This window comes from Dromiciops gliroides, chromosome 5 (assembly GCF_019393635.1).
Source record: "Dromiciops gliroides isolate mDroGli1 chromosome 5, mDroGli1.pri, whole genome shotgun sequence".
NCBI classification, from domain to species: domain Eukaryota; kingdom Metazoa; phylum Chordata; class Mammalia; order Microbiotheria; family Microbiotheriidae; genus Dromiciops; species Dromiciops gliroides.
The window spans coordinates 27,415,687-27,433,949 of NC_057865.1; the positions used below are offsets into that span (position 1 = coordinate 27,415,687).

An 18,263-nucleotide genomic window follows, 5' to 3' on the forward strand; every position below is an offset into this window, starting at 1 on the left:
TGTACTATGCTGCCTTATTTGAAGAGAACATGAGACAATAATGTTTGTGAAGAACTTGTTCAGGGAGCTGTGATCCCAACTGAAAACCTCGAACAAATCATTCAAATTGGCTGATTTCCAAGCAGAAATGGCATGTGTTCACAGCAGTCAACTCAACCAGAAAGAGTGAATATATACCAAGAGTGGCAAGCCCAGTGGACTAAGTATCAACCTGTCAGACACAAGTATGCCTTGCAGTCAAGAAATGTTCCCAAACAGCTGACAATATATGCCAAATGCTATACTATGAAGTGAGGACAAAGGTTTGAGTTTCTTTCTCTCCTTTTTTCCCCAAGCTAGATTGCTCCAAGAACCTCAGGAAATAAGAAGGGGCAGAAGAAAGCATAGGGGTCTTTGGAAAGAGCAACTGGAGGGCACATCCAGATATGCTGAGGGAGCAGCTGTCAACCTTTGACAGTGGCAGAGGCCAGAAGTGGAGGAAGCTAAAATGGAATGCAATGAAATCTTGATACAGAAACTAAAAATGTAGGAGAAATCCTGCTAGACTTTCAAGGTTAGGAACAAAGACCTAGGCTTGGAATAGGCTTCAGAGGTTGTGTAGTCTGACACTTTTATCATTTTTAAGTGATGAAACTGAGACTCCCACGTCCACCATGGGCAAACAGTGAGTGGCCAAGGCCCTCTGCCAGAGGAAGATGAGCTGGGTCTCTCAGGGTAGGAAGTTTGCGTGAGTAGGGAGTGAAAAGATTAAAGCATGAAATAGTCAAGCTGGAACATTAGGTCAATCTCAAAACATAAAGGAAGAAAAGATACGAGTCAGCAGAAGTTCTGTCCCCTCCAGGTCTAGTTTGAAAAAACAAACAAACAAACAAAAAACCAACTCTGTTCTGAAGACATTTGGAGAAGCATTGCTTATCAAGCAGGAATGGTGCCCAACCTTTGTATCTTAATGGCTAAACATAATTCAGTGGAGACTGTAATCAAAGTTAAATTAGCATTGTCCAAATACTAAATAATTACCTACTCAGCTGAAAATGGGAATGCTTTCTACTTGACATGAGCTTGAATGTTCCTTTGAATGTTTTTTTTTTTAAGTTTTATAGGTACAGGAAGCTCTCAATAAGAAAAGTCCCTTTTCAAAAGCCAACTGGTATGTATTTCCCGATTTCTTCGATAGTTAGCTACCAGTTCTGAGTAATGCAGAGGTCACGGGCAGCATGTGTCAAAGGAGGCACTTGAACACAGGTCATTCTGACTCTGAGGTCATCATTCTAATCAATAAGCCAAGTGGTCCCCACTGAATTTGACAGTCTTTGTTAATTTAATCATAGAGGATTGCCTGGAGGGCTTAAGAGATTTACCCAAGGTCACACCCAGGGTACAAATTGGAAGGACTTCCAATAAGGTATTCTCGACTCTCTAAGGTCAAGCTTCTAACCAGGATGCTATGATGCATCTCTAAGATGCTAAATTGTATCTTAGAGAATATGTGCTTGCATATGCATGCATGCATATATTGATATATTGTTTATTCCATATCAGCATATAAGTGACCACATGCCTCACTCCAAACTGTAATATAGAGACTTTCCCAAATGTTGAGGAAATTCTATTAATAAATATTAATAATCATTCAATTAATTATACAGTGTTATCATATTAATTTAAAATATTTGTTAAAATAAACAAAAGGCTAAAATTTGAAAATAAAGTTAATTTTAAAAACCTTTTAAAAGAGTTTTAAGAGACCAAAAGGCTAATTTATCTATGGATTTAATATTTTAGAACTCAGAAAATATTTAAATAACCTGGTTTAAATAATCCTGGTAGGATTTATTTCCATTAATATTAAATAGAGGGTATGGTAAGGTTTACAGAAAGCCAAGGGGTACTGGGATTAGGAAAGGTGAAGGACCCCTGGAGTCCAAAGCCCCTCCCCCCATCCACTATGACTCAACAGCATAATTTCTGCTGTTCATCATGGTCTATGGACTCCTCCTGCCTCTGGGCATTATTACTGGTGGTCCACCATGCACAGCATGCCTTTCTTTCTAATCTCTCCACCTCCTCTCCTAGCTTCCTGGCTTCCTTCATGTCCCACCTTTGCCAAAACAGCCTTTTCTGGTTCTTCTTAGTTTTATCGTCTTCCCTCTGAGACCACATCCAATTTCTTAGTTATATGTGGTATGTGTGCAGAGTTGTTTTCATGTTCCCTCACCACCACTAGACTCTTAGTGGACTCCTTTAGGGAAAGGACTATTCTTTCCCTTTCTTTGTATCTGCGGTCCTTAGCACAGTGCCTGACATGTAGTAGGCACTTAATAAATGCTTCTAGAGTTGGGTGGCTTTTGGCTTAGATATATCAAAAGGTTTTCCTCTTCTGATCTAGGTGTGCACATTCCTGTGGGATTTTATAGCATGGTGAGTGTGAGAGATTATGCACTCTAGTAACTCTAGAACACTGCTAATGATCTTAAGATACAATATTTGATATTTCTTCACTCTACAATGCCATAAAAAAGACCAGTAAGGGAAACTGAGGGCACAATGGCCACCATCTGATATGGGTTACTAAGTCTACATCAAATGGGGAGAGAGGTTTTAAATTTAACATCGGACTATGACAGGTAGGTGGTGATTAAGTGGACAACGGGTTTCTGAATTACAGAATCTCATTGAGAAGGCTGGATTCTAAGCCAAGTCCTACCCGAAGCTGCATTCAATTTGGCACTAATAGACAGAAAACTGAAAGCAGTGGAATGGAGCAAGTTTTCCCTGGCTGACTTCATCCGTGACCATTTTGGAGCATGGAGAAAAGGTGATCTGAGCACATCTGGAACTATCCATATGGGGGATGGCAAGAAGGAGAAAATTCATACATTTAAGAAATTAGATAAAGAGACAGAGATAGAGATAGAGACACATCCATCCATACACACACACACACACACACACACACACACACACACACACACGCACACAGAGCTCTTCATCCCATGTTGTCCTCAGCCCCATTGCCCATATCTGTGGACCCAAATCAGTTTCCCATTAGCAATCTCTGAGGAAGGAATTCAAGATCTGCCACTAAAGGATTGCTTGAATCAACCAGGCAATCAGCAACCATTTATTACATGCTCACTACATGGTACAATGAATGGGTAGAGCTCTGGGCCTGGAGTCAGGAAGACTCATCTTCATTAGTTCGAATCTAACCTCAAACACTTACAGACCCTGGGCAAGTCACTTCACCCTGTTTGCCTCAGTTTCCTCATCTGTAGAATTAGCTGGACTCTAATATCTTGGCCAAGAAAATCCCAAATGGGGTCATGAAGAGTCAGACATGGCTGAAAATTATCAAATTACAACAAAACTAAGTGCCATGCACTGGGGCTACAGAGAAAAAAAATGAAACTGCCCTTGCCCTCAGAGCTTACATTCTGTTGGAAGGCTCAGCAAGTACAATAGGTAGCTAGGTGGCCTAGTGGATAAAGTGCTAGATTTGGAGCCATGTAGACCTGAGTTCAAACCTAGCCTCAGAAACTTGCTAGAATGAGCAAGTCAAACTCCTCATTTTCCTCATCTGTAAGATGAGGGGCTGTGTTTAACTCCATAGCCTCTAAGTTCCCTTCGAGCTCTAAATCTATGATCCTATGAGCCTCCTTCAATGTCAGAAGTAGTGTGAGAAAATATCTTTGTAAACTTTAAATTGCCATTATTGTTCAGTTGTTTCAGTCATGCCCAACTCTTCATGACCCCATTTGGCATTTTCTTGGCAAAGATACTGGAGTGGTTTGCCATTTGCCTCTCTACCTCATGATGCATGGGTAAGTCACTTAACCCTGTTTGCATCAGTTTCCCTTCCAGTGCCTTCCTTCTGTGTTCTCCAAATATCCCTGTGCATATCTTGCTGGTACATAGTAGTTTGCATGTAGTCCACCTCTTTAGACTGTAAGCTCCTTGAGGCCAGATATGATATTTTTGTTTTTTCTTTGTAACCCTTGACAAGTTCTTGACACATGGTAGGAGTTTAATAAATGCTTGTTGACTGACATCAGAGGATATCTAGTCCAATTTTACAGATGAAAAAACTGAGGAACAAAGTGGTGATTGATTTGCCCAAGGTCACACGAGTTGGGATGGTATTTGAACTCAAGTCCACTGACTCCTGAAACAATGTTCTTCCCACTGTACCATGCTGCAGCAAAACTGTGCACCAATCTGTTCACCATGCCAACCTTTACTCTACTCTATCATCTGGAAATCCTGATGAATATTGAAAAACAACAAAAAGAGAGTTGGGATTTTTAAATAGAATGTCAGAGGATAATAAATCCTTCTTCATAAAATGACTTCAAAACCCATCAGGAAACTATTTGAAAAGAGAATCTTTTGTGTCATTTTTTGACTATTCAGCAAAGATTGGAAAAGCTAAATTGGAAACAACATGACTTTTAAGGAAGGTGAAAACTCCAAGATAAGTTTCCCGCCCCCTTTTGAAAGAGCAATAAAGAGAATCACAATAGTACCTGAAGAAAAAGAGATTCACTTATAAAAATAAATACAGGTAGGAGGGTTCAACCTCAGAATAATACTATGTGGAGCTAGGTTGCTGCATACTCTGTGTCCTTTTGCAAACCTCTCAGAAATCAAAAACAGTACCAGGGGGCAGGTAGGTGGCACAGTGGATAAAGTACTGGCCCTGGATTCAGGAGGACCTGAGTTCAAATTTGACCTCAGACACTTGACACTTACTAGCTGTGTGACCCTGGACAAGTCACTTAACCCTCATTGCCCTGCAAAAAAACAAACAAAATAGTATCAAATTATTGTATCAAACTGAGGTGCTAGGCAAGCCAATGGCGATGTTTGTGGAGAAGTCTCTAATATGAGAAAGTGATCCCAGTGGATAAGGCCTCCATAACAGTGGTCCTTTTCCCCTGGCCTGAACACTAATGCCTATCTCACTTCATGAAAAGAATAGAAAATTGGGCTTGGGGCATGGAGGAATGGAAAGGCTCTCGTGTCAGGCACTGTTAGAATCACCCTCTATGTTTCCTCTATAGAAAGGCACAAAGCCACCAAGAGCATTCAGGAATTAAATTCTTCCTCTGCAGGGGAGTGAGTAACCCACTGGGGAAAGGCATCAATGTCTAATGGCTTATTTCCTTTCTTTTGTTTCTCTAAAATGTCACTGACCCTAGAAACTGGTCCCCTCCACACATCACTGCTGCTCCTTCTCTTAGCTCTGTTATTGCTAAAACATATACATTGGCCAACAATTGCCTAGCACTTGAGGCAATCAAGGACTTTCCTGGTTTTTCACATGTGTACAATAAGAAAATTTCTACTTAATCTGACAACACACAGAAAAAAAAGTAACTTGTGAAAAGACAGCAGATTTACTGCTTAAAAAAAAAAAGAGAGTACAAGGATCTGAGAACTGGAAGGGACCATGGCAGCCACATAGTCTAATCTATTCCTGAATAAGAATTCTTCCTACTATATCTGTGACAAATCGACATCCAAATTTAAAGCCAGCTAATGAAGAGGAATCTACTATGTCCAGAGGCAGGCCGTTCTACTTTGGAATAACTCTCATTGTTAAGATATTTTTTCCTGACATAAAGCCTAAATTACCCTAATTTGGCCCTCTGGGGCCATCTAGAATATAGCTAACCCCTCTTCCACATAACAGCCCTTAAAATTTTTAAATAAGGCCACTCTGATTTGTGTGTGTGTGTGTTTTGGAAGATCCAAGATATTCAGCAACATTCTAGGTTGGGATTGAACACAAGTGAGAACCAGGAGAAGCTGAGAGAGATGGTCCACCCTCTTGAGAATGATTGAAAGATCATAGGTTCATAAGTCTAGAGCTGAAATAGACCTCAGAAGTCAACCTGTAAACTCGACAGATGAGAAAACTGAAAAAGGGAGATCATGACTTTCCAAAGGTTGGAGGTAGGATATGAACCCACAAAAGTATGGTCAGAGATAGGATATGAACCCACTTTCCTCACCCCAAAGACAGTGGTAATGATCCTGATGCCTTTGTGGTTAATTCGGGAGTGTGTTCATACTACTCTCCCAATCCAAATCTAGTTCAATGACATCTAAATTGCCTCCCAGATCTATGATTCTTTGTCCTGTTCCTCCTCCCACCAATGGTATTCCAGTACCTCTTACATTTCTTTTTTTTTTTTTTTTAATGAGGCAGTTGGGGTTAAGTGACTTGCCCAGGGTCACACAGCTAGTAAGTGTCAAATGTCTGAGGCTGGATTTGAACTCAGGTACTCCTGACTCCAGGGCTGGTGCTCTATCCACTGCGCCATCTAGCTGCCCCACCTCTTACATTTCTAATGAGCACAGTGTCCATTTATGTTAAATGCTAAAATCCTTTGATTGAAAGGATTTTCTAATTCAAAGATCTCAGAGGACCATGATACTGCTTGATGCAAGCAGAGAATTCTAGCTTAAAAAAATATATAGTATTGACATGATCCTTACACGTAGCTCATTCCCATTAAGCAAAAAAGAATGAAATGTATTTCTACATTGGATTTCTTTATTTTTGAAAGGATTGAGATGGGGGAGGGGACTGAAGGGAGGCTGAAAATCAGATTAAGTTATCAACATCCCTATGAAGAAAACCTTAAAAAGGGTGGTGATATATCATGGATTTGATTAAACATTAGCAGTGAGAGATTTGTCTGTTTTTCTTTCTGAAACAGAAAGTCCTGACTCTATCATTCTATTACAGTTCTATCACACTATTCTGTCTCCCAACTGGGGAAAACAATCTCGGAGAAATTGGCAACAGGGAAGCTGGATCTTTTTTCTTCCAGTAGCATACTCTCTAGGTCAATTCTTTTTCTACCTCTCTCCCTCCCTCTGTCTATCTCCCTTTGTTTCTTTGTCTCTCTGTCTGTCTCTGTCTCTCTGTCTGTCTCTGTCTCTCTCTCTGTCTCTGTCTCTCTCTCCTTCCCTTCTTCACCTCTCTATTTTTACTAAATAACTATTTTCTAAGGAGGGATGCAAACACTTTAAAAATCATAGGAGGAGAGCTGAGGAGAATAATCGAACCACAGAAGGATATCTCTGACATCATGAAATGTCTTGGGCTGTTTTCCAACATCAGTTCTGAAACATAAAACAGTGCCACCAATCATATCAAACAAGGGTCATGGAATTTTCAGAAATAAGAATGTAGAGTTCCCTTGAGTTTTAGAGGAATGCTTCAAAAACAAGCAGATTCAGAGTTACAGAAATCCAAACATTCTGGGAATTAGTGGCCTAGAGGTCATTAGTAAAAATCTACAGTCCCAGGAATTCACTGGCTTTCCAAATAGAATCCCCCCCCCCAAAAAAAAATTAAAATTAATCTCTAAGCCTACTTTTACTCATTAGGGTTTTTCCCCTCTTACTCTCATTCAAAGTTATTGAATTGTTTGACTGGTTCCCCCTCTCAGATATAGCTATTGATGATTGGAATAACCCAGAGACTGGTGAAAAAAGATAGAGAAGTTAGTAAACTTTAGAGCTTGGGAACTAGAGTGGTTTTATATAATTAAAAGCTGATTGGATACAAATAGGCATCCCGGCAGGTGGGGAAGAGATAAGTAAGACAGAAGAAACAATTCCTCATTTAAGATGTAGGCATAGAGAGTAGAAATTTTCTAGTTTACCTCTTCCCAACGCCATCCTTCCTGTCTCTGAACCCTTAGGTGCACCAGCCCTTTTCATCCACCCTGCAGCAGTACCTCCCTATTGTCCTAATTGTCTCTGACAATTAGAGTATGAACTTCTTGAAGTGGGGGCTATCTTCTTTTCCTGTTTGTATATTTGTAAAGTGCTTACACTTGGCACATAGTAGGTACTTAATAAATGCTGATTCCTTCTTAAGAGAGAAAATTCAGAGATTTTCAAGTTTCAAATGAGCACCGTTTTTAAAAAAATGTTGCTAATAACATGATTTGTTCTTAAAACAGTAATTTCTAAATTCATCCTCATTTACTTGCTCTGGATTTGATCCTTCTCTTGTGACTGTGAATTGTTTTTTTAAAGCAACTAATACAGTAGCCATGTTGGACAATGCATGTACCATCCTAGCCCCATACAAATCCCTTCTCCCCTCCTCCAATGGATATCTGTTGAGAGGAAGAAGATAGGTTTCATTATCCACTTCCCAGACCAAGACTGGCTTTTTATTTATCCATTTTTTACAGTTCCTCAGGAATCCAATTCGTTTTCATGCTCTTTTATTGTAGTCTTTGTAAATATCATTCACCTAGTTCTGCATCATATAAGCTGAGCATTCAGAGAAGTGAAAATGACTTGGCCATGGTCTCCCAGCCAGGAACGATCAGAGGCAGTATCTGGATCCAGGTCTTCCTAACAGCAGATGCAACATCATGCATGACATTGATCTGTCTCTTTTTTTATGATGCAGATGGATGTGGGTGGCAGGGAATGAAGGAGTGGGGATAAGTGAGGAAAACAATCAGGGATCTTGACACTAAACAGTCCTGGGGTCACGTCAATCTGGCATAGAAAAAGCTCTGTCCTATAAAATAACTAAAATAATGCTAAAAGGAGCCAGGGAGAAAGAGTCCTTCAAGCCCAAGGAAATACAATTAAAATAGGAATTTAATGGAGCAAGGAATAAGAATGACTTCGAGCTCTCAATTAGGTACCAGCCAAAAAGAAAAAGAAAAAAAAACAGTAAGGAGGGGCCCATCCATTGGCATATTCTGCTTACCAAAAAGCCAAGAACTTATCTCCTACCTCCAAATGCATGACTTTAGAATAATAAATGATTCAACTTTTGGGAAAGAAAAGTAATGAAGTGTGAAATGGTTTTCCCCCCTCCTTTAGAAAAGCAATGGAGACACCTCTTTCATTTCCCAAGTTATCAATTTGTTCTCTTCTAAGAAGATATCTCTGGATTCTTTTTTACCTATCCTCATGTTTCCAAGAACTTGAAGTATTTGATTCAGAAAGAAAAATGCCTTAATAAAGCCTAACTATATAATGGGTGAGGCCTCATGGTGAACCAGACAGGATCTTGACCTTGAAGCCAAGATTGATTGGGAATCAGATGTTGATTCTGAAATATTAGCTGGGGACCTTAGATGAGTTACACAAATGATATGAATCTGTTTCCCCTTTTGCAATACTGAATATTACCTACCTCACTGGATTGTTTTAGAAACTAAATTTGATTTATTTTAAAGTGCTTTGCCCCACCCCTGAAATCACTGTATAAATGCCAGTTGCTGTCACCATCATCACCACCACCACCACCGCCATCATCTTTAGGAAAAAGCTCTGATCCAGTTTACTTAAATTATTTGAATCTGTTTCCCCTTCAGTAGGATAAAGATAATAATACTGATATTACATACTTCACCAGGTTGTTTTGGGGATCAAATGAGATTTATTTTCAAGTTCTTTACCAACCTGAAATCATTATATAAATGCCTGATATTATTAGCAGTAAAAAGTGCTGATATGGATTTGTTAGTCTTCGTGGGGTTAATATTTCCCACTCTCCTTAGTCTTTGAATCCTGTAGCATCCAGACATTGCCTTTGTTTTTATGACTAAGCTGTTCATTTGTTATACTCAGTTAGCCCAGCCCCATTTTGTTTAATTGAAATTCTTCACAAAGCTGCATTTCATTAAGAATTCTGCAAGCCCCACAAGCATCCAGAAGGAAGAGCACAGTAGAACATGACTAACCTTGGACAAGTCATTTAACCGGACCTCACTCAGTTCCACCCACAGCTGTAAAACAAACAATTCAGACTCTATGATCTCTCAAGTTCCTTTTAGTTCTAATTTAATGAATCCATGATGCTCCTGATCAAGGGTTATTATATCAGGGAAGTCTCAATTGATGCTTCTCTACAAACAGAAGAGACCAACTATCTGACTATTAATTATTCTTAACTTCAATCTTGGGCTAAAATGAAGAGAAGCATAGTTTCCAGAACAAGGGAGGGGACAGTCCCATTGTCCTCTGGCCAGGTCAGACTACATTTAAAGAAGTGGCCAATTGTAGGGCCACCTTTAAGGGACGCTATTGAGCAGCTAAAGAATGTCAAGAGGAGGGTGACCAGGACTGGGAAGGGGATTGTGATCTCACCATAAAAAATAAGCTGAATGAAATGGCAGCTGTTTCATTTGGAGAAGAGAAGGCTTAGGGAGAAATAGAACAGCTTCTTCCAACTACTGGAAGGGTCATCACATGGAAGAAGCATTGGATTCCTGCCTCATCTCCTCAAAGATCAGAACAAGAGGCAGCAGGTAGACATTGCCACGAGACATCTAGTCTTACTGAAAAGAAAATCTTCCCAACAATTAGAATTAAACTAAGTGGAATGGGCTTCCTTTGGGGAGGGGGTGGTGGTGAGCACCTTCTCACTAAGGGTTCTTTAAACATAGTTTAAATGATTTTGAGGAATACTTGGAAGGAACCTTTCAGATATGAGTTGGACCAGACAGCATCTTAGGTCCCTTCTAGCAGTGACACTCAGTGACTGGTGAACTGTTATTTGCAACCACTCCTGGGTCTCCCATCTCCTATGACAGTCACTGGAGAACCTAGGAAAACCACAATGTCAGGACTGAGACCAGAATATGGCTTCTTTCTGGGCAAACTGCTCAAGATCCATCACAAGTTTATGGAATATGAATTTTCATGAAATGATATAATGTTGGTAGTGATGAAAACAGGGCCCTGAGTTGACAGGGAGGTCACCTGGAGAAGGTGAAGGTCATGCACCCAGGGGCAGAGGTGTGGACAAGATGGAGGAGCACAATAAGGCACAGGGCTTTGGTCACAGTAGGTCCTTAATAAGTAGGTGTTGTCATTTAGTCTACTGCTGTTCCTCAGAATCAATGTTTATTAGTGGTTGGATATTATTTTATCTCCAGATATAATCTCAACCTGAGGACAGTAACAAACATGGAAGTGTGTGTGTGTGTGTGTGTGTGTGTGTGTGTGTAGGATGTGTATAGATTTATTTCTCTTTATAGAATTGTATTTATATTTACCTATATTTAGTCTTGACCTGTGATCTTATTGGTATAAGGAACTTCCAGTGAAGAAATTCCTTCTGCCAAAGCAGATGGGTACCATTTCTGCAAGTCATAGTTTTATTTAATTGCCTGGGTAAATGCTCTCTCAACTTTTTTGATTACATACCCCTTTTAGGAAAAAAAAAGAAAGAAAGCAAAAGAAAAGGGAAAAAAAAAACATTGAGCACCCTCCCTCAATGTGTATATTTGCTTATTTAAATTATATATGTATACATGTCACACATAGTGTATGTATACATTTACATATAATTGCACTGTTGTGTATATGAAAAACATGCAAAATAGAAATTTAAAAGGATGAAATAATAATGAAATAATATTCATCCCAGAAGCAATAGAGCAGAGGTTCTTAACATTCTGGGTATTATAGACTCCTTGGGCAGTCTGGTGAAACCTTTTCAGATAAATGTTTTTAAATAAACTACATAGGATTACAAATGAAAGCAATCAGATTAAGAAAGAGATGTATTTTTTCCATCTAAGGTTCAGGGAGTCACTGAAATCTACCCATAAACTCTGGGTTAAGAATCCCTGCTCCAGAATTTATTGAGTAAGGGAATACTATGTTGAGGTTTGCACTTAAAGAAAAGCAATTTGACAAGTGGAGGAAGAACTGGAGTGAAGGGAGACTTGAGGGTGGGAGATGAGGGAGGAGACTTTTGCAATAGTTTAGGCAAGAGATGATGGGGGCTTGAACCATAGCAGTGGCTGATGAGCAGGGAGACAGGGATCAATGCAGGAGAGGCAGTAGATAGAAATGCTAGATGTGGCAAGCGATGGAATAGGTAGAATGAGGGAGGATGAGAAATTGAAGATGATGCAGAGCTTGAAAGCCTGGGAGACTAGAAGGATTGTGTGGAAATACTGAAGTTTGGAAATGGGGTGAGGTTTGGGGGGAAAGATAACATGAGCTCTGCAGTGCAGCAGACAGCAAACTATTCACACCTGTTCATTCTGTGCTTTTCTGTCCCACCCAAGATGAAAAGAGGAAGGCAGAATATTTACCTATTGGCCACTGGCTCAGAATGCAGAACCCCACAGAGGCCAACTGCTGAGGGATTTCACTTCAGGTAATCTAGGTGGGAGGGCTGGATAGAAGGAGGCATTGGGGATTTTGCCTACACACCTTCAGGTACAGGTGCCCAGATATGGCTGCATTCAAATGTTTTTGTTTTTTTTCCCCAGGTGGAGAAAGGCATGACTATAGGAAGTCAGGTAGGAAACAGGTGAAATTGGGGAATGTTGGGCAATAATGAGTGAAAAGGGGTGGGATTGTTTTGAGACTGTCACAGGAAGGGTGGGATGAGAACTTTTATTCTGGGTCTCCAATTGATTGATCATAAATTCACTCCTTGGGGTCCTACCCTATGCCCCAACTCTGGGGACTACTGGTCTAGAGCCCTGAGAAGCTAAATGACTTTCCTGGGGTCACAGAGTCATTATACATCAGAGACAGGAATATGTTCTACTGATTTATTTTATATGCAAGATAGACTGTAAGCTCCATGCAGGCAGGAACTATTTCAGGTTTCAGTATTGTTTACATCCCCAGCACCTAGATCAGTAACTCAAACATAGTAGATACTTAATAAATGCCTATCTAAGTATAGCAATGAAAGGTTGAAAATTATACATTAAAATGACCCTCTTCTGATGCCAGCCTAGATAAGGGACAGCTAGTCATCATCTTCTTTGAATAAGCCATCACACACCTGAAGAGAGTTAAAACTTTCCCTATCTTCTCTTCTAGGTTAAATGAAGCATGGGCCTTTGTTTTTTCCTTAAAGTCATTGATTCTCCTCAATCAATCTCTCTCCCTTCTGAGTCCTTTCCAGTTTCTGTGAAGGTCCTCCCCCATTCCCAATTCAAGAGTAGTCTAAACCTAGCATTGCCTAGTGATGAATGCTATAGAGGGGTGGTTGAATTCTTCTGAAAAGTATGTTGAACAAGCAAGACATCTCCTATCGTCAGACTTTTAATTAAGACAGCACAGCGTTGGCTCTTACTCCTCAAAAAAGTACAAGCTTAGCCAGGTTTTCTGAGACAAGCTGCAGCGGTGAATGTAAGAACCTTTGGGATTGCAGTGTGATTCACGAAACAGTTCAAAAGGAGAGAGTTTCTGTCAAAAAGACCTGTGGGTATAGCAGATTACACAGCAAGAATTTGGATGGTGTGTGTATGTGAATCGATTATAGACTAGGGCATCTTAACCCTTTTTATGTCATGGACACATGTTGGAAGTCTGGGGAAGACCAGGGACCCTCTTCTCAGAAGAATTCTCAGCTAGGTGGCACAGTAGATAGAATGCCAGATAGAAAGCAAGAAGACCTGAGTTCAAATGCTACCTTGGTCACAATGCATGTGCACCTCGGCCTCATTTTCCACATCTGTAAAATGAATGGCAACAATAATAGCACCTGCTTCACAGGCTTGTTGTGAGGCTTAAATGATATAACATAAGTAAGGTAATTTGCAAATGTTACTATACCATGTAAGTGCTAGTTGTTGTTGTTTATTAATTGAAGGAAATGCTAAGTTTCTGTTCAAGGTTAGTTAAAATCAAGATGTAATGCTTTTCCCATCCAAGTTTCCTTGGAACCCCTTGGATCCCATTTCTTCCAGAGAGAGAGCCAGGTTTCCATTAGCAGAAGGAAGAGAGTGAGATAATGAGATCCAGAGTGAAGGGGAGTTGGTTATAGGCAGAGGAGAAGCTCTAGGGGAAACAGTGAAGGAGGAAGACAGAGAACAATGGGAGTATGGAGGGGGGAATTATGTGCTGGAGGCGGAGGACTGTGAGTGGGAGCTGGCACAGGGGAGGCATTTTCATCTTGGCAAAGTGGACATGGGATCAAAAGGCATAGGGAGGCAGCAGATGGTGTTTTACTGACAAAAACATGATATCTCATATGGCTTCTCACTCCAAAAACTTGGGAGCTGAAGAGAGGTAGCCAGGAATATGACCAAGGTTTCAGTAGGTCATCTGGGCTTTAAGGCCAGGCTATTTTCACACCTGAGGCCATGTCCTTTGCCTAGTTCCAAGACAGCAGGGGATCACAGTATACACTGTGATAAATGATAAGTGATATCTTGGGAAACCCAGTGATATCCCCTTCTTTCTTAGGCCTCCTCTCCACTTACCACTCCAAGGTCTAGCTAGTTTTCCTTGAAAGTAGAATTCATTTGGACCAAATTCACCCCAGGTTTACAAAGAATCTTGGTGATATCTAGATGACTGAAAAAACTTTACTGATGAGATCTGGCCTGCAGGAACCACACATGGGTGGAAACTATTGCTCTCTGATCAGCTTAGGTGGAGGTCTTGCCTTCTTTCTCTGATGTCATTCTCACCAAGATTTGAGTGACCTAAGTCTCACAGACTTCATTCTAATATAACACACTTCCAAATCATGTCACTCAATTAGATTTGATTGCTATGTGATAGACCTCCTACACTTAGAAGGGTATATAAACTTTGACCCCACCGACATTAGCAGTCTTTGGTCTGAGAGATGGCCAACGAGCATCCCTTTATTAATAACCTGCTGGACTATTAATAAAATAATTATATTACCCAGAAACTATGTCCCTATTTTTAATCACCACAACTCCAAAGATATTCTGGACACAGTCCATGCACTTCCTTGGCTCTTGATTGGGATGGGAGGACCTGGGTCATTTTGGAGCCTCTGGGGCTCTGGACGCCTGCAAGCACAGGTCTTCTAGTTCCTCAGAACCTTTGGAAGTCAAATCAACTTGCTCAGTCAGTGATGATGAACATGAAGTAAATGACTCCTCCATTAAAATAAAAGGTTCCTTAGTTTCCATCTGACACTGTAGGTATAACTTCCACCAAGTATGTAATTTGATGCTAAATCTCACAATTTAAGCCCTTTAAGTTTCTGGGTCCTTATGCCCAATGTGGTATGCATATCTATCTATCTATCTATCTATCTATCTATCTATCTATCTATCTATCTATCTATCTATCTATCTAGCCACACACACATACATATATATGTATATATTCATGTGACTGTGAAGTATATGCACATGTCTTCATATGCACATGTGGGCATAATGGTGTGCCTATACATGCATGTACATACACTGCTGTGCCTGCATGCACCTATATACATGTGCATCCCTGTGTATATGTGTGCAATGAGTAAAAATAATGCTTTATATAGCTGAGAGGGAACATGGTATTGCAGAGATAACTTAGGTCTAGGGTTGAGAAGACCCGGGCTTGACACCTGCCCATAACTTGCTGAATGAGCGTAATCCTGTAACTATATAGTGAGTATAATTATCTTGCCTACTACACAGCCTTGTTGTGAGGATCAGATGAGAGTGTATGTAAATCACTTCACACATGTCAGTTACTATTACCACTGTTATTTTTATCATTGTTGTTGGTTTGTTTTCTTCTATTCACTGGCCAATTATTTTAGAGTCATCCCTGTGGAATGTCTTCCTTTTTCCAAATGGGTATGATGACTTTTAAGTTTGTCTTGGTTGATTATTATATTATATCAATTTGTCAAGGATCTGTCATTTTGGAATTCCCTTGACCAGCTCCGTTAGAAACTCATTTGTAACAGGCTCAGAGGAGTAATGAGACTTGTCCATGCTGTCTCACAATCTAATGAATGTCTAAGGTAGGATCTGAGCCCAGGTTTTCCTGACACCAAATCCAGTCCTCTGCCCACTGGACCAAGCTGCTTCCATGGGGCCAACAGAATGTGGATTTTACTGACTCAGTTGATTAGTCTCTTGCCCATTGGTCTTTCACTCTAAATATAGATGAGGTTTTTTAAAGGGTTGGGTAGGGCAGCTAGGTGCCGCAGTAAATAGAGCACCAGCCCTGGAATCAGGAGGACCTGAGTTCAAATCCAGCCTCAGACAGTTTACACTTACTAGCTGCATGATGCGGGGCAAATCACTTAGCCTTGATTGCCTCAGAAAAAAGGCGGGGTTGGTAGAAAGGAGAGAATGAGGCCTGCAGAAAACTAACAAGAGAAGAAATTAGTATTTTACAGAAACCTCAACAGAAAAGCAGGTAGATTCTTGAGAGGGGCAGTTGGGGGAAAGAGAATGAGGACTGGACCTGGATTTAGGGGTTGTAGGGTCATTGACCTATGAACTGGAACAGATTTCAGAAACCATGTATTCTAATACTCTGCCCCACTTTCCTTGTCTTGTTCAGTCCTTTCGCATTTGTGTTTTGACTCTTCGTGACCCCATTTGGGGTTTTCTTAGCAAAGATCCTAGAGTGGTTTGCCATTTCCTTCTCCAGCTCATTTTACAGATGAGGAAACTGAGGCAAACAAAAAAGTGACTTTCCCAGGGTAACACAGCTTGTAAGTATCTGAGGCCAGATTTGAACTCAAGAAGATGAGTCTTCCTGACTCCAGGCCTAGAACTCTAGCCCCTGGGCCACCTAGCTGCCCTAAATCTTGTATGTAGACCATAAACCATCAGAGGAACATCTCCCATAAGTTGCTTCCTTAATAAATGAAATGTAAAGGAAAATCACAAAATTGCAGGAGCAAAGTTGAGCTCAGGTGGCTCAGATAGAGCCTGACTCCAGGCCCAGTGCTCTGTCAACTATACCCCTAATACCTCTTCCCCTGAATATTTTCTGTTTATCCTGTACATAGCTGGTTTGTACATACTTATTTGCTTGTTGTATCTTTCAGTGGGTTGTGAGCTTCTCAAGGGCAAGGACTGTCTTTTGCCTTTCTTTTTATCCTCAGTGATTAGCATGGTGCACAGTATACAGTAGGCACTTAATAAATTCTTATTGTTTGTCTACCTGATTGACTTCCCCAAAGTCATGAAGGAGGAGAACTTGAATTTAAATCCCAGTTTTCACTTGCTCACTGTGACCCCATCATAATATTTGGCATTTATATAATACTTTAAGGTTTGCAAAACACTTTGATATGTATCCTTATTCAATTCTTACAACCACCCTGGTAAGGAAGCAAAGGTAGATAAAGGTTAAGTGACTTGCCTGGGCAAGTAGAATTTGAATTCAGGTCTTCCTGACTCCAAGTCCAGAACTCTATTCAATGCACTCATCTGAAAAGTAGTCGATCAGACTCTATGACTTCTATGATCCTTAAAGGTGTTCTGCTCAATCAAGATGGCACCCAAAGTCTATTAGCAGCATCTAGGTGGCACAGAGGCAAGAGGGCTGGACCTGGAATCAGGAAGACCAGAGTTCAAATCTAGCCTTAGACACTTAGCAGTGTGACTCTAATCAAACCACTTGACCACTTTCTGACTTAGTTTCTTCATCTGTAAAATGAGGCTCACAATAGCACCAACCTCCAAGGGTTGTTGTGAGGAACAAATGAGATATTTCCAAAGTGTTTTGTAAATCTTAAAGTCCTACCCAAATGGTAGCCCTTCTTATAATGTTGTTGCTGTTATAAGGGCATAAGATCTTGGATCCCATCATATAGGCTGCCATCAGACATTGAAATAAATACTGTGCTTACACACACACACACACACACACACACACACACAAACACACACATACCCTTCAGTTGTATTGACAGATTAACAGTTTCTATCATGAATCATCCTTTAGAAGTGGGGGACCAGAGGGTGACCTGTCATTCTAAGCATGAGAGAAGAAAGCTCAATTGTCAGAGCAGTATTTTTTAAAATGAATAAGCAAAGAAGGCCCCATGGAGGCATGTTTGGCTAGCACATGAGCAAGAGGTGGGCTAGAAGATGAGGGGAGAGAGGTGGCAGATAGATCAAGCTGGATTCAGATGTCAATGACCTCTCCCACTTGGAACATGAATCAAGACAGACTTCATTCCTTTCAACTGGGACTCAGAGGTCTGGGTGATGGGGAAGCAATGTTGGTGTCAACCAGGGTCATCTCTTCAAGGCAATTAGCAAAGGTTCCTAGTCTAAAGCATCTCTGTGGGTTGGCTCCTCAACATGCCTGATTAGAGGCAGTTGGAAGCTCATGGGGTGATCTCAGTTTCTTTTCTGCTAGCTCTGAGAAAGGATTTGAAAGGTCATACTAAGAACTGCTCACTTCCCTTTGGGGAAGCTTCCACGAAACTCATCTTAGAGGAGTCACTGGCAAACACTGTCAGAGATCAAAGACTTTCTATTCTTAAGTGTTGATTAAGAATG

The 18,263-nt window shown here is 40.6% G+C and overlaps 1 protein-coding gene across 3 annotated transcripts in view; it reads right to left on the reverse strand.

The window, feature by feature from the left end:
- LRRC3B (leucine rich repeat containing 3B) overlaps positions 1-18,263 on the reverse strand; it is a 108,324-nt gene that overhangs the window by 31,486 nt on the left and 58,575 nt on the right. The window lies entirely within an intron of this gene.